This window comes from Amblyomma mixtum, chromosome 3 (genome assembly GCF_055824585.1).
Source record: "Amblyomma mixtum isolate Tamu chromosome 3, ASM5582458v1, whole genome shotgun sequence".
NCBI classification, from domain to species: Eukaryota; Metazoa; Arthropoda; class Arachnida; order Ixodida; family Ixodidae; genus Amblyomma; species Amblyomma mixtum.
In genome coordinates, this window is record NC_143014.1 from 246,989,828 (window position 1) to 247,011,484 (window position 21,657).

The following is a 21,657-nucleotide window of genomic DNA, read 5'->3' on the forward strand; positions in this document are numbered from 1 at the left end:
TCTGGTTCAAAACGGCACTCTATTTTCACAAATTTAAATCGAACTTGCTTCTGGCGCCATCTTCAAACGGTGGCCTTCATAGAGCTAGCGTGAGTTTACGGGTGGTTTTTCCTTCCATGGTCGCAATGCTTCAGCACTCATGAGCATCCGAATCGCTTCAGAAAAGAATACGTTCTTGACCCGTGCGAATAAATGCGCCAGTTCTCAAGTCTTCGTCCAACACCAAGGCAGCCTCTTATTTCCGCTTGGTACCCTGTAATATTCCTTGTTTTATTTCTGTTTCAGTTGCTCGTGTCAGCTGATTTCCCATCCAAATTGGCAATCCGTTGCAAATGTTGGCAGTGGGCCCCGGCTGCGCTCCAAATGCTCCAGCTGCACTCATCTGGCTGCATTCGTATAGGGCGCGTGCTGGGTCCTTTCTACAATTTCAACGGGTGTGATAAATTTTTGTTGTCTGGCTGGGAGGATCTGTCTCAATTGAGAGTGCAATCAAATAAGCCAGTATCGAAAGGTAACAACCTACCAAAGAGGCGACTAGAGACGGAATCGCGAAAAAGAAAACAGTCTCATAATCCCGGTGCAAAACGTCCTTGTTCGTGTTGCACTTTTATGTCACTTAAGTCAAAACTAACTGCTCCCACCTGCGCAGCACTCCACGGGCTGTTCGGGATTCAGGCGTATGAGCTTCTGAGCTAGTTGCGCTGCCATTTTACGCCCCCGAATTATAAATGCGTTGTTGTTGATAACGCCTTTAACATCAGTCAATTTCTCAATATTAAAGAGGAGCAGTATGAAAATATATTTGAAGCTGCATGAGGCCCGTGACTGAACATTCCACAGAGTAACTTTTCTATCGCTATAACTGTAAATCGCAACAGGCGACCAAGGCACGCATGTTAGATGCATGTGCAGGTAGCGCCTGTGCCGAAGAGAACAGATTATGGCAAAATAATGTTTATTCCATAAGTACCAATGAAAAGCACACTCCTTTCCTTGTTCTAAATAGCTCTCATCAGCGCTGATAATAACCACGAAACCTTTTAGACTTCAGTGAAGAAGTTATCAGAGATGCCTACACGTCCTCAAGTTGTGTATTTTATGCGAAGCATACTACTTTAGCTACCACTTCAGCCCTTCACCGTGGTTATGCGCCTCTAAATCACGTGATACATGACGTCACACCACGTGACACGGTGACGTCACGACAGTAGAAAAACGGGGGCCCATCTCGCGCCGTCGCTGTGGTTGTGCGCCTCCAAATCACGTGATACATGAAGTCACACCACGTGACACGATGACGTCACGACAGTGGAGAAACGGGGGCCCACCTCGCGCCGTCGCTGTGGTTGTGCGCCTCCAAATCACGTGATACATGACGTTACACCACGTGACACGATGACGTCACGACAGTGGAGAAACGGGGGCCCACCTCGCGCCGTCGCTGTGGTTGTGCGCCTCCAAATTACGCGACACGATGATGCTTCGCATTCTGCAGGCTTAACCAAGTTAAGCCTCAGCCATTTTTTTGGCACGGAATCGCAACCGCCGGTTTACGTGCAAGTGGTACAGGGCCGCCCATCGATTTTAGCTCTATACGCGACAACTTTAGGAGCTTATCTTGATGCCATTGAATGTGATGTCGGTGTCTTGTCGCCCGGTTTGTTCACTGCTCTTCCCTCTGGCTGCAATCCGCCATGTGCGTCGGTATACGCCACGTGATGTTCACGCGGTTCTGAGAAAAAAGGAGATGCCGAGCAGCAGAGACAGCAGTGAGAGGATATGGTGTGAGAGAAGACACGCCGTCGCCGATTCTCTTTTCTACATCAGTGCTGGGCGGCTGAGGCGTCTGCAAGGTGACTGGGCCACGCGCAACGTAGGGTGACAAGTGACGCTGTCTAACAACACAAGATCATCCACTATAGAGAAACAACAGAATCTCAGGCCAGGCCGGTATCACGCTGTTGCTATGGCAGGGAGGTTCGTGCTTGTGATCAACGCAAATACGGAGCCCAGCTCGCGCGTCAGTATAAGCATCAGAATCTGGAGGATTTGTGCTTATCCTACGCTAGCCTATTACTGACAATGAAAGGCTCCAGGTGAAATTAAGACAGTTCAGACTTGAAAACGAATGATAAACTTGAATTTAGTTGCGTCGTGCATCCTATTTTCATGAAAAAAAAAACGCCTTTCGAAAGCCGCCAGGTCAGGATAAGACATGTATTCCACTCTTAAATAATAAAGTAAGAAGGGAATTAAAGGTTGGAACAGCAAAACCGCACGATCCACACCAGAAGGGTCCTCCTTCTCCAAGCGGACAGCAAGGGACAGCATTTTTTTTTACTTAAGGTAAGGTGTTGGTTACGGGGCGAATTTGCGACTTTATTTGCCTCAGTTCCGATTGTGTGTGGACCAGCATAAATAGGCTTATCGAGAAAAAGGGCCAAATAAGGGTATTGAAAAGATGTGGAGTACACCTCGAAGCTTTCGATAATCTAAGGTTCCGCTAGTCCGAACAAAAATTAGCGGTACCTAGGAGCAGTTAACGAAAAACACTAGAGCAAGGGAGTATTTACACAATACCGTCCACTCTAGCGGCGTTATAGTGCAACAAAGGAAATCTATACAGCTTCCTTAGCACTTCGTAGCTATAGAAAAAGAAAGTCCCCTATTACTCCCTTATTCCTTCACTACTAGTCTACACCACCCTAGGGAATTCCCTTAAACACGGGAGCTAGGATTTTATGTGCCAGCGCTGCATCTGATGAGGGGCAATATGAGACGAAAAGCTGGTGGGTTGTCTGTGTAGGACTGCACCTGAATTCACTATGTCAGAAAAGTGGTCGCTCAAGTAGCAGGCCTTCCACTAATCCGCGGATTTTATTCATGTCATTTAATAACATGTACTGAAGATAGGCTCATAGGTGTATTATTCTGTAAGGGAAACAGCGTAATGTAGAACAAGGGAGAGAATTCGACAGAGGTGAAAATTTCTCCACAGTGCTTGAAAGTACAGCAGCTAAGACAACAGAGATGAGCAGATTTTTCAGCCGGTACTACAGGAGAGGGACGAAGGAGACAACGTATTAGAGAAAGAAACTGCCACTCTGCGAATGAATGCCGCATGACCTCAAGTGTGCCGAAACCAGCGAAGTGTGATAAAATCATATTTCATTAGAAGGGTGGGGCTTAAAGAATTAAAAAATAGAATTGATCGATTAGATTACTGTACCTTCCTAACAAGATTTCCGCGAAAGTAAACGCTGCAAGAATCAGAGGAGCCTGAGACTTCAATCAACCAGAACAGCGAGATTTTTAAAAAAGGCACTTCATAATAGATGATTTTCGCACCAGCAATCAAAAATTACCAAAATATAAACTGTCCTCTAAAATAGATTTCACAGATTGCATAAATCATTGTAGCCTACCTCCTCGTTATATGTAAACGTGAAATGAACTGGAGCAGATTCGTAGGCTCCTATGTCATGGCAGCTGTCCACCGACAGTGGCCAGGTACTTGAACTGTGGAACATGACCTGGCTACTTGAGCGACTCCCCGACCTTCCGCATGTGTTCTTAGTTGGACCGTCTGCTCGGCTTCTTTGACTGCTTTGGGCCTTTACGCGCAGATGCGTGGAGGCAATCTTTTTTCTTTTTAGTTCATGGCAGCGCTGTCCCCATCTCTCGCTGCTGTCGCTCTTTGACTGATTGTAGAAAGTATTCGGTTCTCAGAACAAACGGTTGAAAGTTGAAAAAGGTGAAGATTTTCAATACATTTAGCGAGCTGGAACTATTTAGAACACTCAGCGACATGGACTGCGGAGATGACCAAAGCTTCCTTTCTTGAGCCTCCGCTGATAAGTACAATAACTTCTGCCCCGAAAGCGGTTACACGGAGCCCTTCCCCGGATGATTACAAGCTTCACGTCACGTGGCTAGATGTAAGTGGCCCCGTGACCGGAATGATGTCACGGGTTATCACGTGACCAGCGCCAGGAAGTTGCATGTTGAGATCGTTTTTGAATAAGTTACCGCAAAGTCGATTTAGCGATTAGCGAAACACAGGCAGCAATACAGCGACAGCATAGCTATAGCTAACAATTATGGACAAAATGATTTTTGAACGAGAAATTTTTTGTGCGCAATTTCTTTATACAGCGTAAGAATACAGAATAACAGTCGATATATCCGCAGATCTTCCATCGGCAAGCTTGCATTTGTTTGCTACTAACGGCTCTGGTATCGTCAGAAGCGTTCCCCATTGCTTTTCGATGGCAGTCTTAACTGCTGGATGCGTGCGATTTTAAAACTTTACGACAAGGATTTTGCGACACAACGGAAGAATGGACCATTACCTCCAATGTTTCTATAACACTCCCTTGCAAGTTTCCAATATTAATAATTTTTGTGCAGGAATGTTGGACACGGAGAGGTCCCAGTGAGTTTAGTACGTTGTGCACTTGGAAAATTTCTTTCTGGTAGCTTTACAGAAGGAAAGCTTCACAATGTTTCTAGTAGGTTCTTTATAACCTGCTTCTCGTCGCCGTGACTTCGGGGCGATGTTCGCCTTAGCTTTAGTTTTATGAATGGGAGCTGACCTTAAAGCATTTCATGTTCACAGCATTTGAGTCGATAGGAACATCGGAAATCACGCGAGCGTTGTGCATTCGGGGTGTAGAAGAGACACGTAATGTGGTAGCAAATATCTGCGTTGTAATAAAGTTACTGCTGTCTCTGTACGTATCTAAATAACTGCGCAGGACGATCGTAGTTCAGCACAGGAAAAGTTATTAAATACAAGTCAGAAAGGGCGACGCATTCTTGCCACTGCTATTAATCGCATGCTTCCAAGTGGCATTCAGATCTGTTGGTGGGAGAAAATTTGAGGACGCAAGTAACAGGCTAAAACCTGAGTAGCATATGAGTTAGTTATGCCATTGTCCTGAGAAAGTTAGGGAAAGAATTACAGCGCGTCAAGAATTGCAACTTGACGTGCTATCGATGTTCCAGAAAACTTTTGACGGAGAACTACGCATTTAAGGACGCGTAGACACTTCTGTGTGTAGTGTCAGCCCGATGTTGCAGAAATCGCCTTCTATGAGTTTCGTCAGGATATCGTCATCCCGTTTTTTTTTTTGCGGTAATTTTGCAGCAGTTGTATGAGCTTCTTCAAAAATTCAACAGTTGTTGTTCCAGTTACCGCCAGTGAGCACACAACGCTTTCTAAGCACCGCAGCGCTTCCAGGAAGTGATGGGCTGCTTCGTGGATGTAAAACTGCCACTGAATTTCTCAAGTTCTTACCTGCCATTATGCATGAGTTGTATCGACATCCACCCTGAAAGGCAATCTACAGTTTTCCTCTTGAAAGACAGCCGTCAACGAGAATTGTCACTGTGGGCTGAACATCACCGCACAGATTACGAAGCGAACATGCGTTCTCTTTTCGAACATTGCATGGTTGTCCTTTGCACTTTAGGAAAAGTCAAGTGAGATCAACGGGTCATTTGGGGCGCAGCGGATTCGAAAATAAAGACGGTAGATATGGCTCTTGGTTCTGGTTGATTACGAGACACACAGAGCGAAAACTAAATGATAGAAAATAAGTTAAGATGAAGCCCACTAAAAGTACTGACCAGAATAGTCGTCGCTAGGTAAACTAAATACAGCAGCCCTCCAGCTACGTTAATGAAGGGACAAGTGACGTGTTAAGAGGGCTGGCGTTCATATTTTGTTTGACTTACTTCTTTGGCTACTGCCCTAGACCACCTATAATGTGCTTATTTCCAGCGCCTGTAACAAACAATTATCGAATGAAAAAAAATTCCCGGATTCACAAAGTTCTTACTTTACGGTTGCTGTCATAGACAATAAATGCTTTCAAAAGTAATTGTTTCACAACGGGGCTTGAGTGTTTCTCCTATAAATTTCTGATATGGATTGTATATGATACTGAGAAAGGAGAGCTACTCCCTCGTGGTGTTTCTGATTACGAGCCGTTTAAAGAATGAAGTTGAAATTTTCAGCAGTTTTTTGAATGAGGAGGGCTAAACAACTCCAGGTTTCTCATCGGTCTCGTGAAAAATATTTTCGGATGAGCAAATTCGCATTATAGAGTTGTGTGGCTTGCCTCGCAGACGGCAATCTTTCCTCTAATTTTAGTCATTTCGTAGATTGCGCGCTCTCTGCAGGTTATCTAGTGCAGCTCTCTTTGCATTAACCTCTGCCGTAAAACCTCTCAATTTTTCTGAAAAAAAAATTGCGATGTTTTCTACCAAAACCTGCTTTCAACCGTGTCCTGAACCAGTTTGGAACTTATCCTTCGAATTATTCTAGTTCGGGTTTGGTTCCAACATGGCGGAAAACAAAAGGGTCGGTTCAGTATTGGTTGAGGGCAAAAATGTGGGTTTAGTTCCGGTTTGGGGCTCAAATTTGGTCGCAGTTCGACACCCTGCTCGCATACAATGCAGCTTTCCAGAGCTGGATTTAATTTATTACATTTTAACTCTTGGTGCTTGATTGTCGAATCTACATCACTTGAAGCCTTGAGCCGGCCGGCCACAAAGTATTGGCCTATCGGGGCCAGGCCCCAGGAGAGACACCCATTTGTCACGGCGCCCTCGACCTTGCGAAGGGCACGCGAAGTAAATGTGGACCTTCCCTAAGACAGGACATATAAGAAATTTACCTTGCTGAAGTCCAACGCCCAATCCGCGAAGAGAGAGAAAGAGAAAACTTTTATTTAAAATGAGGAAGGTTGCTCGAGCAACTTGGGTGGCACCTCTAGTCCAAGGCGCCACTGGCTTTAGCTGACTGACGGACTTGCTGAACAAACTTAAGTTGCTGATTCAAGGTCTCGCTGGTCAGGGCCACCTCCCACTGCTCATATGTCGGGTTGGATACAGTTAAGTGTTTTGGTTTCGTTGTGCATTCCCACGATATGTGGTAGAGCGTAGGGCAAGCTCCACACCAAGGGCATGTATTCTGATGTTAAGGCGGAAGCCTTTAATGTCTCATCGTTGTAAGCAGCAGTTGTCGACAGAAAATGTCACGCTTTTCAATTGGTGGAAACGGTCGTGACGTCACAGTGCGCGATTTTCAAACGGGGCCAATTGTACTTTGGCTAGTAACCATGCAACCAATTGAAGGGATCGTATAGTGATGCTCCAAGTAAGTGGGACTGAGCTTAGTTAATTGCTTAATTACCCAATTAGCCTAATTAGCTTTACTAGTCAGGCCATATAAATAAATAAAACCGATTAAGAAATTGGTCGAGCTCAGGAATCGAACCCCGGTCTTCGGCGTGAGAGACGAGCATGCTATCCACTCCGCCATGCCAGCTCGATGGTTTGGAATGAACAAAGGCGCGTCTAGTGAATACGGTGTCTTCACTCACTCTCATCCTCCTCCATTCCCTTTCGGCGAGGTTTAGGTGTCCACCGGCAAATGAGAGACAGATACATTTCCTTTCCTCAAAAACCAATTTACCGACTAGCGAGGCGTAGAACCGAATGGGCGATGGCGTTCTATGGACTCCTTGGCAGCGTTGCAAGACGCTGTTGCGTTCCACTCTTAGGGGCGAAGCTTAACATCTTAACCACACATCAGTGACCACACTTTAGGTCAAAAAGTGCCCCCCTGAATTTGGCGACACAGTTACTGCGTAATTTCCTTTCCTCAAATACAATTTTCATTTTCTTCATTACGGCTCTTCTTTATCTATCTTCTTTCACTCCCACTTCCTCCCTTCCTCTACGGTGCGGCTCAGGTGTCCACAGAGATGACAGAGAATTACTGCGCCATTTCCTTTCCTCAAAACGCGTTGCGTTCAAAGGGCAAGGCATCGCGCCGAACGGGTGGTGGCGTTCCGTGGTCTCCCTGGCAGCGCTACAACGCGCTGTCGCGTTCCACTCCTAAAGGCGAAGCTTAAGCGCCATTAATTAGCATTTAATTAGTATTCAGGCATTACTCAGTAATTAACCATTAATTAGTGATTTGTCATCACTTAGTAATTAGTACTCAATTACATGTGACGCCACCAGTGACACAGAAACAGCGAAGGTGGTGCGGAAAACGCTTCCGCCTCTACCCACTTTAGACAGTCAAAGTGCCCCCTGAAGTTTTTGAGTGGGGCTAATCTTGTGTAGGATGAACAAGTTAGGGAAAGTGTTGGTCTGAATTTTGCTCCAGTTTATGGCTGCGGAGGAGTCTAGTTTTATGTGAGGGGGTGGGAATTTTCTGCGCTCCAGCCGAATATGTTCTAATCTGTCACCATAGGTGCTAGGCATGGGCGTGGGGTAGGGATGAGGATCCGCCCGGTGGGTTAAATCTCGGGCTAGATCGTTGGCTACCTCATTTCCAGCTAGTCCTTCGTGACCAGGTGTCCATGTTAGTCTGTGTGTTTGGCTGAGATTGCCAAGTAGCTGTGTTGCTCTTGAGGGAAGCCTGCCGTTAAGAAAGTCTCGGCAGGCTTGTTGGGAGTCTGTTATAACGTGGGAGGACTCTCTTCTTTGGCCTTTATGTTTGATGGCGATAGCTATTGCCAGAGCCTCTGCAGAGGAGGGGTTTTCTGCATATATAGAGGCTTGGAGAGCCGGTTTTAGTTGGTGGTCAATCGCAGCGACTGAGAACTTTCCGAAAGAAAGTGCCTTGGAGGGGTGCACGGTAGAGGAGTAGCCTGGCGAGACTGAATTCTGGGGTGGCTGCTAAAGGAGCGGTTCGCGAGCCATTTCGGAAAAAAGAAAGAAAAATGCTGCATAGAGCGTTTCTGGGATAATGTGTCGGAGCCGCCCGATTGTTCAAAAATGTTGGCCTTTAAAAGTTCGCCTTTAAAAATTGGAAATTTCAGCGTGAATAAAGATCGGGTAGTTTCGTCAGACCGAGATTCACCTCGTTCTGATGATGGGGCAAGGAGGCAAAAAGGAAGGTTTAGTATTAAGATCGCTTCACGCTGGTGGGGACTGAGCGATATGTAGCGAGGGGTTGAATGCTTCGCAATCTGTTTCGCGTCCCTTCCGAACAGACACCAAGCGTTGTTGGGGCGTTGGTGTGATAGAGTATACCACGCGTAGCTTCTTGCTACGCCTACCCGTCACTTTCTTTGCATTGCGAGCCTCTGATTGGCGCGTCTTCTCGGGCAGCAACATGCCGAGGCTGATCGGCCACTAGTAGGATAGCGGCTGGAATCCACCATCGAGTGACCGGATGTCTACGGATGACGTCTGCGCGGCATACCTATGCCTCGGTTTGCTCTCGGATGACGTGCGGGACATGTACGCGCTCGGCGCATGAAGGAAATGGTCATATGACAGGCCGGATGGTAGAAGGTGACCTGTAGCAGAAAACAATGGATTCATGTAGCAGGCAGTCGCTGTCGGCGAGCGCGCAGTTGCTAAGGCTCCGACAAGCGCTCTTCTGGGGGTTCTTCCGTCGCTGAGCGCGGTTTTTCTCAAGAGATGGCGACGTGAGGCTGTCGAGGCCGGTTCTACGATGAGAAAAAAAGAGTTTTAGAAAGCATGACATCGCTCTGAAAGATCACAGTCCGGCTATATGACACAAAAAAATAGCACCGCTCTACGCCCTTATTCGTGACCGACCAGAGTTATTCTTCCCGGCGAACAACAGCGAGGAGGGGTCGAGATTTGAGATTAATCGGACATGTCGGGTTTATATTGTGACGGACTAGAAGACGACGAAGCGGGCAGTGGCATGGGCAGGAGCGCTCATGCTAGGCTCGCAGCCATTAAATCATATCGTCGCCATCGGTCATGCAGTCCTTTCCTCATCGCTTGCCGTCACGTAACATTTGGTGTAAGGTGCTGGGTACCTTCTTCGTCCCGGTCCCGGAGCTTAGGAGCCTGCTGTACACCGAGGTCTTCTGTGGAGAGCTCACGGCTTCGCATCTCCCGGCGCTTCCCCAGCCTGCCAGGTATGCGCCGACGCCGCCGCTCTTCACCGCCCCACCCCAAGCCCCGACCAGAAGACACGGCGACACAACGACCGCCGCAACTGCCCTGTGACCCCACTCACCGCCCACATGAGAACCCACATGAGACCCTAGAACACCCAACGACCTACGACCCCACTGAACCGAGACCGCCGCCACTGACCAGAGAACCCATTGACCACTGACACTGACACGAGACAAGTACCCCAGCCCCTGCCGTTGGGTGTGTCCACGGGCCTCGACGTTGACTTCCAGAAACCGGTGGCTCCTCAGTCTTCGTGGACCTGGCTTCACCCGCTCATCTCTTTCATCGTGACGGCAAGCCCTTCATCTTCTCTTCTCTGTTCATATGTTCTGCCACGCCAATCGTCACGTCCTGCTTGTCATCGTCTGTGGCATTCTTCTAGTTCGCGCGATCGGGACGATCGCTTCGTGGCCCCGAGTCATGTGACGGACTAGAAGACGACGAAGCGGGCAGTGGCATGGGCAGGAGCGCTCATGCTAGGCTCGCAGCCATTAAATCATATCATCGCCATCGGTCATGCATTCCTTTGTCCATCGCTTGCCGTCACGTAACAATATTTTTTTTACTGTCGCAGAAGGACTGCATATGAATTTGCTTTGTCACATGATTTTTCATATGGAACGAGAAATTTTAGCCAAGTTAAGCGAAAAGACAACAATAAAAGAGGCAGCGTGCTCATATAATATTCTACAATTTTGCACAGAAAATGGCATCGCTGAAACGCTACTGTCTTAAACAGTCGCTTTTTGTTTGTGTGAACAGAAAGTGGGCGAAGAAAAACATATGAAACTAAGTATTCTTTCACAAGAATTGAAATGCGCAACGTTGGCGAAATGCGCAATTTGACGTTACTGTGCACCCTCAGCCCTTTTTAAGCATCCAAGAAACCTGCGCCAGTTTAACTTGTTGTAGCATAATCGCATATTTTTTACCGCTTGTTTAGAGTTGTTTAGATCCTTTTGTGTCAACTAAAAGCTCTTTTTACAGCGCTATAGCTCTTCGGGGTACTTCTGAAGTTTTGTGTCGTGCTAAGGAACCCCCGGCTTAATGATTTCCGCATCACTTCACTTGTGTGTCGAGCTGCGAGGTTCGTGAGCGTACCGTTTTCTCAGTCGCTCCCTTCTGTGGATCAGAATATGGGGAACCGAAGGAGGAGTCGAAAGAAGAACCTCGCGAAAACCGCTACGACTGCTTGAAGATCCCATGTTTCGCGCCCGTTAAGGGGACCGAAGGCTTCGGAGGGGGGCGGACCCTCCCGTGCTCGCTCGCGATTTCAGGAAGAAGAGACAAGGGCGAGACGATCAGGCAGTTCACGTCTACGAAGCGCAGGCCACCGGATGCCGGAGACTGGCGAAAGACGCCGGTGAAACATTGGCGTTTGAGAGGTAGATCAGCGCCAACCAATCGGGTTCTTCGTGTTTTTTTTTAACCGCAGAATATCAAAGATGCGGAGAATTTCACAGGTATAGATGAACGCGTGTCGGCTTTATTCATCAGTATCATCACACTGAGGCGAAGTTAAGCGACCAACTACTGCTCAAACTGGTATCATTCTTGATGGCCGCCAGGTAAACTTTTTTTTTTTGGCAATTCGCAGCTTTCGCTTTTTCACTGTAGGTGAAGCAAAAACAATAGCTGTAGCGCTCTCTGTGAATAAGTGCTCTCGTAGGAACACCTGGATGACATGTGAACGAAGTGGCATATTCCTAACTGGACTCACTCCCCAGCCCACTAAGGTGCATACATAGTGCATGTATGACGAGGCTACTCCTGTTCTGCGTGTCACCCTCATACAAACGCTCGAGTGCTGTCTGGTGCGGTTGTTTCGTTGCCAGATGCCGTTCTTCTCAAATGCTTATCCTCATAGATCTTCTCTAAAAGATCGTCGGCCGTGGGTCCACTGTTTACACTACAGCGCTATAGTGACTACTCTCTTTGCTTCCTGTAACAACACATAAATATACTCATTGGCCGGACATATGTAAGCATAATAAAAAGATACACAAGTCGTTCCCGAGGCATTTAACACACACAGACGCGAGCACAAAAACTTATATACGGCTGCGTACAAAAACAAGGAAGTATCACTGATGCATTCATCTCGTTTTTATATTTGCGTGATTAGCCTCTAAGGCCAGTCGCGTGTTTTCGTTTTGGCTTCTGCTGAGAATCGATGTGGGATCAAACCGTGGTGCACAACTGCGGCAGTGATTAACGTAGGACAGAAGGTATTTCTCTTTTGAAATCACTGTTCTTTACTTTATGCGCATGTTTCCTGAGTCACTCGTTTGTGCAGCGCCCTGCATGTCCGATAATAGTTTTTTCACGTTGAAGCGAGAGGGCGTACACCCTTACCGATGGAACATGAAACGTAGGATATCTCGAGCCTGATTTGACAGCCAAGTCTGCTGTCACCGCACATGCTAAAGCACAGCTTAGACTGTTTATTTGGCGCAGAAAGCGCCAGAGGGGCGCATTCCAACCTGAAACTATCTTGAGGCGACTAGAAACCTTGTGAAAATTCACTTCAACCTGCCGTGGGGACTGAGTGGTTATATCGCTCGGTTGCGCACCCCAAAGCCGCGGATTTGATACGGGTTGCGGCGGTCGCCTTTCGATATAGGCGAACTGTTAGAAACGCGTTTACTATGCGATGTCAGTGCACGGTAAAGAACCCCAGATTGTGGAAATTTTCAGGGCCCCTCTCTAGGGCGTCCGTCATATTGTAACGTGGCGGCCAGCCGAAGAATGAGGTGTGGTGAACAATGGAGAAGAAATGATTTAATGGCCGCTGGCCTAGCGCGAGCGCTCCGTCCCGCGCCACTGCCAGCTTCGTCTTCGTCACACTACCCGGGGCCTCCGAGCGATCGTCCCGATCGGTGACGAACAGACGGCGAAATGGCGATGGTCTTGAGTGGGGGGTTGAACAGTATGTAGAAGATGGTGCAGTGCTGGCCGCCACGGTGAGAAAGATGATCGAAGGATGAGTCCCGGTCCAGGAAGCATCCGGGCCGGAGGGTGCCAGGAGCTGACGGCCGAGGCCCTTGGACGCACCGAACGGCAGGGGCAGGGGGACGGTGTCTTAACGTGTGGGTCTTGGGTCGGTCGGGTCTCTGGTCGGTCGGGTCTCTGGTCGGTCGGGTCTTGGGTCGTCGTGTCTTGTGGTCCGGGCGGGGGACGGGGCTGGGGTGAGCGGCGAGGTCGGTTCAGGTCGGGCGGGCTGGGGCACGGCCGGGCGGCACGGACCAGGCACTCAGGGCCGACGTCCACGGCAGGCGCAGGACACCGAAGCTCCGGGACCAGGAAGGCGATGAAGGGACCCCAGCACCTCACACCAAATGTAACGTGGCGGCCAGCCGAAGAATGAGGTGTGGTGAACAATGGAGAAGAAATGATTTAAAGGCCGCTGGCCTAGCGCGAGCGCTCCGTCCCGCGCCACTGCCAGCTTCGTCTTCGTCACAATATCCTGAGTGTCTTGGGAACATCAAAACCCTTAACCTAAACCAAACTAAACCAAGCAGTTTCACGTACGGCTGCCGCCATCCTATTTGACGACCTGCCTTTCTTTCTGGGTCAGGCCCTGGGCGACAGCTCGCAAGACCTATACATGAGGAAAGCCGCAGCCACAAACTGGCGCACCACCTGATACTCAAAGCTAATCTTCATTTCATGCACACACGGTAAATTGAGAGCCAATTCGCTACGCAGGGACGCTATACGTCTTTTTTGTTTAATTTGGAGTTAGCGGACTTAAAAGACAACGAGTGTTCCTTTTTTGCACGTGGTTGGTAAGCCCAACAAACATGTCGTTCCCGTACTTACAGCTTAAGGTCCAGAAACTGCGAAGCCCCTTATTGGGGTAGCTGGTGTGTAAAACATTTCACAGTAGGTTTACGTAGTTAGGCCAAATTCGAAATAGTGCGCTATCTCCTCGATTTTCTCTACGTTTCCGGTGTTCCCATCCACGTATGGAAGTTGTTCAGATGGCGATAATGAGTTATTGACCATATATGCGTATTCGGTCCTTCTCTGCTTTACATTCATAGATGCTTAGGGATCCTGATATCACTCCGCGCGAAGTGGTGAAGCGGTCAAGCGACGAGCCATTGTATTGCTATGGCAGGTGCTGCCATCGGTGGGTCGTGTGAGAATCGGGTTCCTCATCCCGAGCAACCCTTCTCGACCAATCTTAAATTGAACTACCACCTTCCAGGGTGGGCAGTTTGCTGTCCTTCCGGTGGGTAGCCTACCAGAAAGCACGCTTCCCACAAACATACAACGGCTGAATGCAGAGAATCGGCAGTATAAGTGGTACCGCAGTAAAGCCAGCCCTTGCCCGTTATGCCTAAAATAATTCAAAGCCTCATTCACTCTATCCCGCTAGGAACAGTCACGCGTCAAAATCTCTAAAAAATCATCGACGTACCTAAAACAAAATTTTTTTGTGTTTTCAATTACGTGATCCACAGCCTGGTCTACGCAGCCTAAAAACACAGACAGAACTGGAGCCACACACGACCCAGTACAAACGCCATTCCACTATAAATACGACTGGTCATTGAAAACGATAAAAGTGACATTAACGTAATATTCAAAAAGATTTCGGGAATCCCTCAGTAACAGTCCGAAACATACTGGAACAGAATCTCACCGTTTTCCTCAACGCATCACTTCACAGAAAGGAAAAGTTCGCATTGTTGCTGTGCATATAATAAATCTTCTATATTCACAATAAAAAGCTCGTCCCGTCAGCCTTAATGTGAGCCACCGAGACATGCAGATATTAATGCAAGCTATTATTCAATTTTTTTTTATTCGACGTTTGAAAATTCGCTTACTTTAATACCAAAACGTTGAGTTTCGCCCCCGATCTCTAATTTCGCTTGTAGAGAAGCAAAGAGAAGTGATGTCATGCGTGGGTACGTTTTAGGGGTGGTAGACGAAATATTTTTTCTACTTCTTTTTTCGCCCAACGCACCCCTTCAAAATTTCTGCCTTGAAGCCGTTCGGTCTTGTTGAACTCTCAGTTCAGTAATCTTCGCTGGAAGTGTGTAGAAAGGCACAGCTGGCCTGGTCTACGAGTGGAACCGACCAAGTGCAGCGATGACTGCAGCATTTGCAATGGGATATCAAGTGCGATCGGACGATGAGAACGCAAGAAACCGATGTATACCAAGGCTACCAAACTACGACAGACGTCCAGCCGCAGTGCCTGTAGAACAGTGCAACCAGCTGATTTTACCTTGCGCGAAGTGAATTTTTATCTTCACCAATACGAGTACTGATAATCGCTGAAACACGCTAAATGACACTGAAACAAGACCTAGAAGCATCGCATGCATTTCCAAGGCCATCGTTTAAAGATGGCGCAAAGGACAACTTTTTCAATCAGCCACGTATTTTATTAGTATTAATCAGAGAATCTTAATGTTTTATCTTATTTAAGCTGCGTGAAATGATGTCATTTGCTCCTTAATAGCTTTGCAGTATATCTTCTCCCCCCCCCCCCTTTCATTCTCCACACTTAAGTCGCTCCTATTTCGTTGAGAACTACATGTGGGCCTCAATTTGTCGCCTATTATAATACAAAGAAATGAAGTCAAATAGCCACATAGTTGGCTTCCTTTATATGCAGGGCATAAATGAGCCCCTCATTCATTTAATACGAAATATATGAGCATAGATCAGTTGCAATTGGAAAGAAAGCTGAAGCGTGTATGCGGTATATGAGAAGCTGCCAGTGGAAAGAACAAAAATTAAACGAAGGGTAAGTAGTTGGCAGTTGTGCGTAATACCTCTTGCCTCTCTTACCCTTATTTGTTTTGTTGCACTGCAGAGAATCCCAAATCAAGTTAACTTGATTAAAAGAATGCATCTAATGTTAACAAACATTTACATGTCTGGTTAACAATCATATTCTGTTTTCACAACTTTCAATCCAACTTGCTTCTCGCGCCTTCTTCGAACGGTGGCCTTCATACCTCTAGCGGGAGTTGGGCTGTTGTTTTTCCTCCAATGGTCGCAATGCTGCAGCACTCATGAGCATGCGAATCGATTCCCAAAAGAATAAATTCTCGACCCGCACTTATAAATGTGCCGGTTGTCAAGTTTTTGTCCAATACACTGGTCGCATCGTCATTCTACATGGTAGCTTGTAATATTCTTTTAATTTTGTCCTGCTTCGTTGACTCGTCTCAGCTGATTTCCCACATGTAAGTGCCTGGTCCAAATTGGCAATCCATTACAAATGATGCCAGTGGACGGCAGCTGCACTCATTTGGCTTCATTTCCACATGGTGCGTGTTGGGCCCTTTCTACTGTTTCAAAGGATATAATAAATTTTTGTTGTTGCGTTGTGAGGATCTGTCTCAAATGTGAGTGCTATAAAATAAGCCACCGCTGAAATGTAGCAATCTCCCAAGAGCCGACTAGGAACGCAATCGCGGAAAAAAACAAAACTCATAATCGCGGTGAAAGACGTACAGTGTTTGTCAAAAGTAACCAGGCTCCATGGTTTGCTTCTCATTCGTATAACAGAGCCCTCACGGCTTCCCTAAAGATCAAAAAGTTCTTTGAAGGTGAGATTAGGGGTTCGTCTTACTATACAGATTTAGGGCTTGAGGACTGGTATAATAGCTTTATTATACAACTGAGAAGAAAAACGTGCAGCCTGGTTACTTTTGACAAAGACTGTACGTGTTCGTGCTGCTTTTTCACCTCACTTAAGACAAAAATAACTACCACCACCTGCCACGCACCCCATGGGCTGCAAGGGTTGAGGCGTCTAAGCTTCTAGAAGTGCAAGTTGCGCTGCCATTTCACACCCCCGAACTATAAATGTGGTGTTGTTGATAATGCCTTTAACACCAGTCAAGTTCTCAACATTAAACGGTTGCAGTATAAAGATATATTTGCAGCCGCATGAGGCCCGTGACTGAACATTCCACCGAGTAAATTTTTCGTCGCTACAATTGTAAATACCAAAAGGCGACCAAGGCTCGAAAGTTCGATGCATTTGAAGTAGCGCCAGTGTAGGAGGGGCAGATTAGCCGCATTAAACCAATGATTATTCCATCGGTACCAATGAAAAGCACACTTCTTTTTTTCTTCTAATTTGCTCTCCTGTGTACGGGTAATAACCAAGAAACCATTTAGACTTCAGTGAGGAAGTTATTGGAGCTACCTACTCGTGCTCATGTTGAGTATTTTTTGGCACGGAATCGCAACCGCCGTTCTACGTTCAAGAGGTACAAGGCCACCCACCGATTTTAACTGTATGAAACAACTTTAGGAGCTTGCCTTGGTGCCATTGTATACATGATGTTGAAGCCTTGTCGCCCGGTTTGTGCACTGCTCGTCCCCCTGGCTGCAATCCGCCTTTTGCGTCGATACGCGCCACGTCATGTTCACATGCTCCTCAGAACACAAGAAATGCCGAGCAGCAGAGACAGCAGTCAGGGCATGGTGTGAACGAAAACGCGCCGTCGCCGATTCTCTTTTCTGCCTCGGTGCTGGGCGGCTGAGGCATCTGCAAGATGACTGGGTGACGCGCAACGAAGGGCGTCAAGTGACGTGGTCTAACAACTCAAAATCATCCGCCCTAGCCAAACAACAGAATCGTATGCCAGGCCGGTATCACGCTGTTACTATGGCAGGGACGTTCGTGCTTGTAATCAACGCAAATACGGAGCCCAGCTCGCGTCAGTATAAGCCCCATAACCTGGATAAGTGTGCACATGTGACGCTAACGCTCTCACTGTCAATGAAATGCTACAGGCTAAACTAGTCATTTCAGACTTCGGAAAGGAGTTATAAATTTCTCTTTATAGCCATCTGCCCAGTAACAGAAGGCAAAAAATTTGATGGAAAGCCCTCTACCGTTCTTCGTCCCCCCTCGACAGCACCAGTGCTTTTTTTCACGTTGTCTGTCCCTGATGGTGGGAAAGGCTGAACGGTTACGCAGCAGGACCCCACGCCTTAGAGCTCTTACATTACAGATTCCAAGATCAAAAATCTTAGGCAGACCTTTCATTTTGTCCATTATCCTATTCGAAGAGGGGCGCCTCTTGTGTAATCGCTGCTGCCTGCTGATTGAGCACTTTTTCTCCGATCCTTCGTTCTCCAATTTGAAAAAAAAAAAATTGTTTTATCGTCGCTTACCATTTCTTCTTCTGTGAGGCCTGCAAATAGTGAGGTTCGCTGACTTGCTTCGTTTGTACCTTTCTGTGCCTCAGCTTTCCCAGATTCAATGTCTTTTCTGGCTGTGCGCTATTTGGGAGTTTAGCGCCATATTAAAGCCACCCTCATGCACGGTGTTGAACCGGAATTTTTTCGGGTTCAGTACGGCTCACGCTTTTCGGTTTCAGCTCCGAGTTCGGCTCAGGAGCGCCACTCTGTTCTGGTTTGAACCAGCTTCAAACGGGTAAGAGATCCAAAACAGTTTTGAATGCGGACGAATTTTGCAACCATCATCATTTTATGACGTCCAGCTTGAATTTTTTTTCTGCTTGCACTAGCTATGTGTTGATTACCTGCCTTTTGTTCTCTCTGTTAATACTTTCAGATTTGCTTTTATTAAGAAACGCAGTTATCTTTCTATAGATCATTTCTGCACCAGGCTGGTCTTAGTTTGTGTTTAGCCTTGATGTGCTCGTTCTTTATATTGCCCCGGAATAAACAGTTTCCTTGACACTCCACCTGTTTATTGAATACTGCATGCTAAATGACGACTTGCTCCGAAAAGAAGATAAGCGCGCCAGATAGAATGAGCCTTTGTTGATTTATGAATCTATACCTGCCTTTAGAAAGGTACTGCAGGTAATAAACTCGGTTATCAAGGAGCAAATGCACATACCGAAGCTCCCAGATTGCTCCCTGTATGAATTTTCAAAGCTGAAGCTGGGATATAGCTTCAATGAATATTTCACTAATGTTGATCTTAGCATAGCTCTGCAAATACCTCAAATTAATCATTTTCGATTGCCTGCCAGTTCTCTGCGGTCCTATGGATTTTTAGATTGAACATCCACCGAAATAAGTTGTTTGGTGATGTGATTACCCACTGGTAAAGCTGCCGGTTTTGATGCTATAGCCACAAAGTTCCTAAAATCGAGTATGCACATACTTTTCCATTCCTAGAAAAGATATTTAACCCCGCCTATCACTCCGGCACGTCCCCTGATATTTTTGAAAAGGGAAGGGTGTCTCCTGTGTTCAAGTGTGCGAATCCAGATCTGCTGGAAAACTAACGACCTGTATCTGTCGTATCTACAATTAATACATTATTTGAGGAACTTATAACAAAACGAATGGTAAACGTTTTATTAAAATACAATCTGACTATCTAATCAGCACGGATTCCGACCAAACAAATCCAGAAGAAAAGCCGTTACAGCCATTGTAAATATATATATATATACATATACATATATATATATATATATATATATATATATATATATATATATATATATATATATATATATATATATATAATACCATACATAACATGGAAACAGTTATTGGCATATTGTGGGACTTAAAGAAAGACTAATACGGTTGATCATGACTTATTATTATTGAAATTAGCTTGCTATGGAATCCGCGACGTAGCGTCAAACTTTTTCGAAGCTATCTCACACAACGACAGCAAAGAGTACATATAGAAACAGACACCTCCGAATTTTTGCCAGTCTCACATGGGGTACCACAATGATCGGTATTAGGGCCAATGCTGTTTTCCTTGTACATATTTCCCCAACCGCCAAAAAGATGGTGAGGCCGTTATATACGCCGACGATACAGCTGTACTCGTTTGCGGTAAAGATATTAATCAACTAGAAGAAACTGCTAATAAAGAATTAAATAACATAGCTCTATGGTTTACCGCTAATAAATGAACTGTGAATTGCACATAAGCAGATTGCCTAATTTTCACATCTTCAGGCGGCAAAAACAAAAGTTTTATTAACGTAAGGATTGGTCAGAAAGGCATTACATAAGTCGAATCATGCCGATACCTAGGTGTCGCGCTGGACTCGTCATTGCATTTTGAGGAGCACACCAGTAACGATTAGAAGCAACTAAGCCATGCATGTTTTGTACTTTTTCAAGCGCGGCAAAACTTTACTCTAAAAACGCTCAGAGTAATATACTCCGCAATGTTTCACTCTCATCTCACATACTACGTTGAATCATGGGGCTATACCTATCCTTCATATCTATAACCGTTCATCATTCTGCAGAAACGTGCACTGCGCATTTTAACCTTTTCAGGTTACAGAGAACACACTGCAGCACTATTTCCCGAACTGCAGATTATGCCATTTCCAGTCGCAGGAGATTACAAAAAAGCTTGCGCAGTGTATAAAATTCTGTCGAGTAATAACACGTTTCCCTCCACCATCTTTATAGCCCCAAAAAGGCACTTCGAGGCGAAATTCTAGAGACCCGTGTGCTGCGCGATGTCAGTGCACGCAAAAGAACCCCAGGTGGTCAAAATTTCCGGAGCCCTTCACTACGGCGTCTCTCATATGCCTGAGTCGCTTTGGGACGTTAAACTAGTGATGCAAAACTATCTTAAAATTGACTATCGATAGACTATCGATAGTCTACTATCGATAGTATTACTATCGATTCTATTATCGATAGTATTCCATAGTGTTGCTATCGATAGTACTACTAGCGAAGGCACACACGAAGTGAGGACCATTATATTTTTTAACTTACCCGCCGTTTGCAACATATACAGCAGACGGTTATTAACATATATTGGTATAAAAATCTGGAACACTCTTCCAGCAATGGCTAAAAGAAGCCCAAATTTCTCTCGCTTGTAAAGGAAACCATCTATAAAAATAACTTTCAATCTCTTGCCGAAATGTAGTGTACTAAAAAGTATATAACTTTGTATAGAATGGTCTAATACTCCTGAATCTGTATTTATGTATTATTCAATGTTTGTAACAAACTTTCACTGTTGTCGTTTCCTTCATTTCATTGGTTGAATATGCTTGCTTTAGTTGATTATTAGTTTTGTGTTATATCTTCTATGCATATAAAATGTACACATTTTTTTTAATGTTGACGCCTGGGCACGCTATTTTGTGCACTGATTACATTGGCCCGAACTGGCAGCTTGCTATGGGCCCAGATGCATTTATCGCCCTCTTTTGTATAACCCTCATCCAAAGTGAATAAACTGAAACTGAATTATAGGTACACTTTCCTGCACAACTTACATTGTAATAATTTCAGTACGACGAAATTCGCACAAGGAAATAAACGAGACGTGGTCCACCGCCTGCCAGAGCCAAACGTGGGTAACGCGCAAGCAATTTGAAATTTGCGCCAGTGAAGCCGAAAAAAGAATTATGTGCCAGTTTCTTTCGCCAACCGCTGGGTGCGCTAAATTTAGTGATGAAAAACTATTGGGAAATAGACTATCGATAATATCGATAGCTTTTTAGCTACCGCTAGTGTAAATAAACCATCGATTCCAGCACTATCGAGACACTATCGATAGATTTATCGATAGTAGACTTGATAGTAGAATCAATAGTATTACTATCGATAGTATTACTACCGATAGTACTGCAGTCGATACTAAGACTGTTGATATTAACATTATCGATAGTAACACTGTTGTTATTATGCACCTGTTGGCTAGCGATACAGCCAAACATTTGCGAT

General features: G+C 45.9%; 1 protein-coding gene across 1 annotated transcript in view; it reads right to left on the reverse strand.

Annotated features, from left to right (window-relative positions):
• LOC149354268 (uncharacterized) overlaps window positions 1-21,657 on the reverse strand; it is a 214,207-nt gene that overhangs the window by 144,701 nt on the left and 47,849 nt on the right. The window contains exon 2 of the mRNA XM_089583249.1: window positions 17,266-17,505. The gene's annotated coding sequence lies outside the window, so the exon portion shown is untranslated. The remainder of the gene's footprint in view (window positions 1-17,265; window positions 17,506-21,657) is intronic.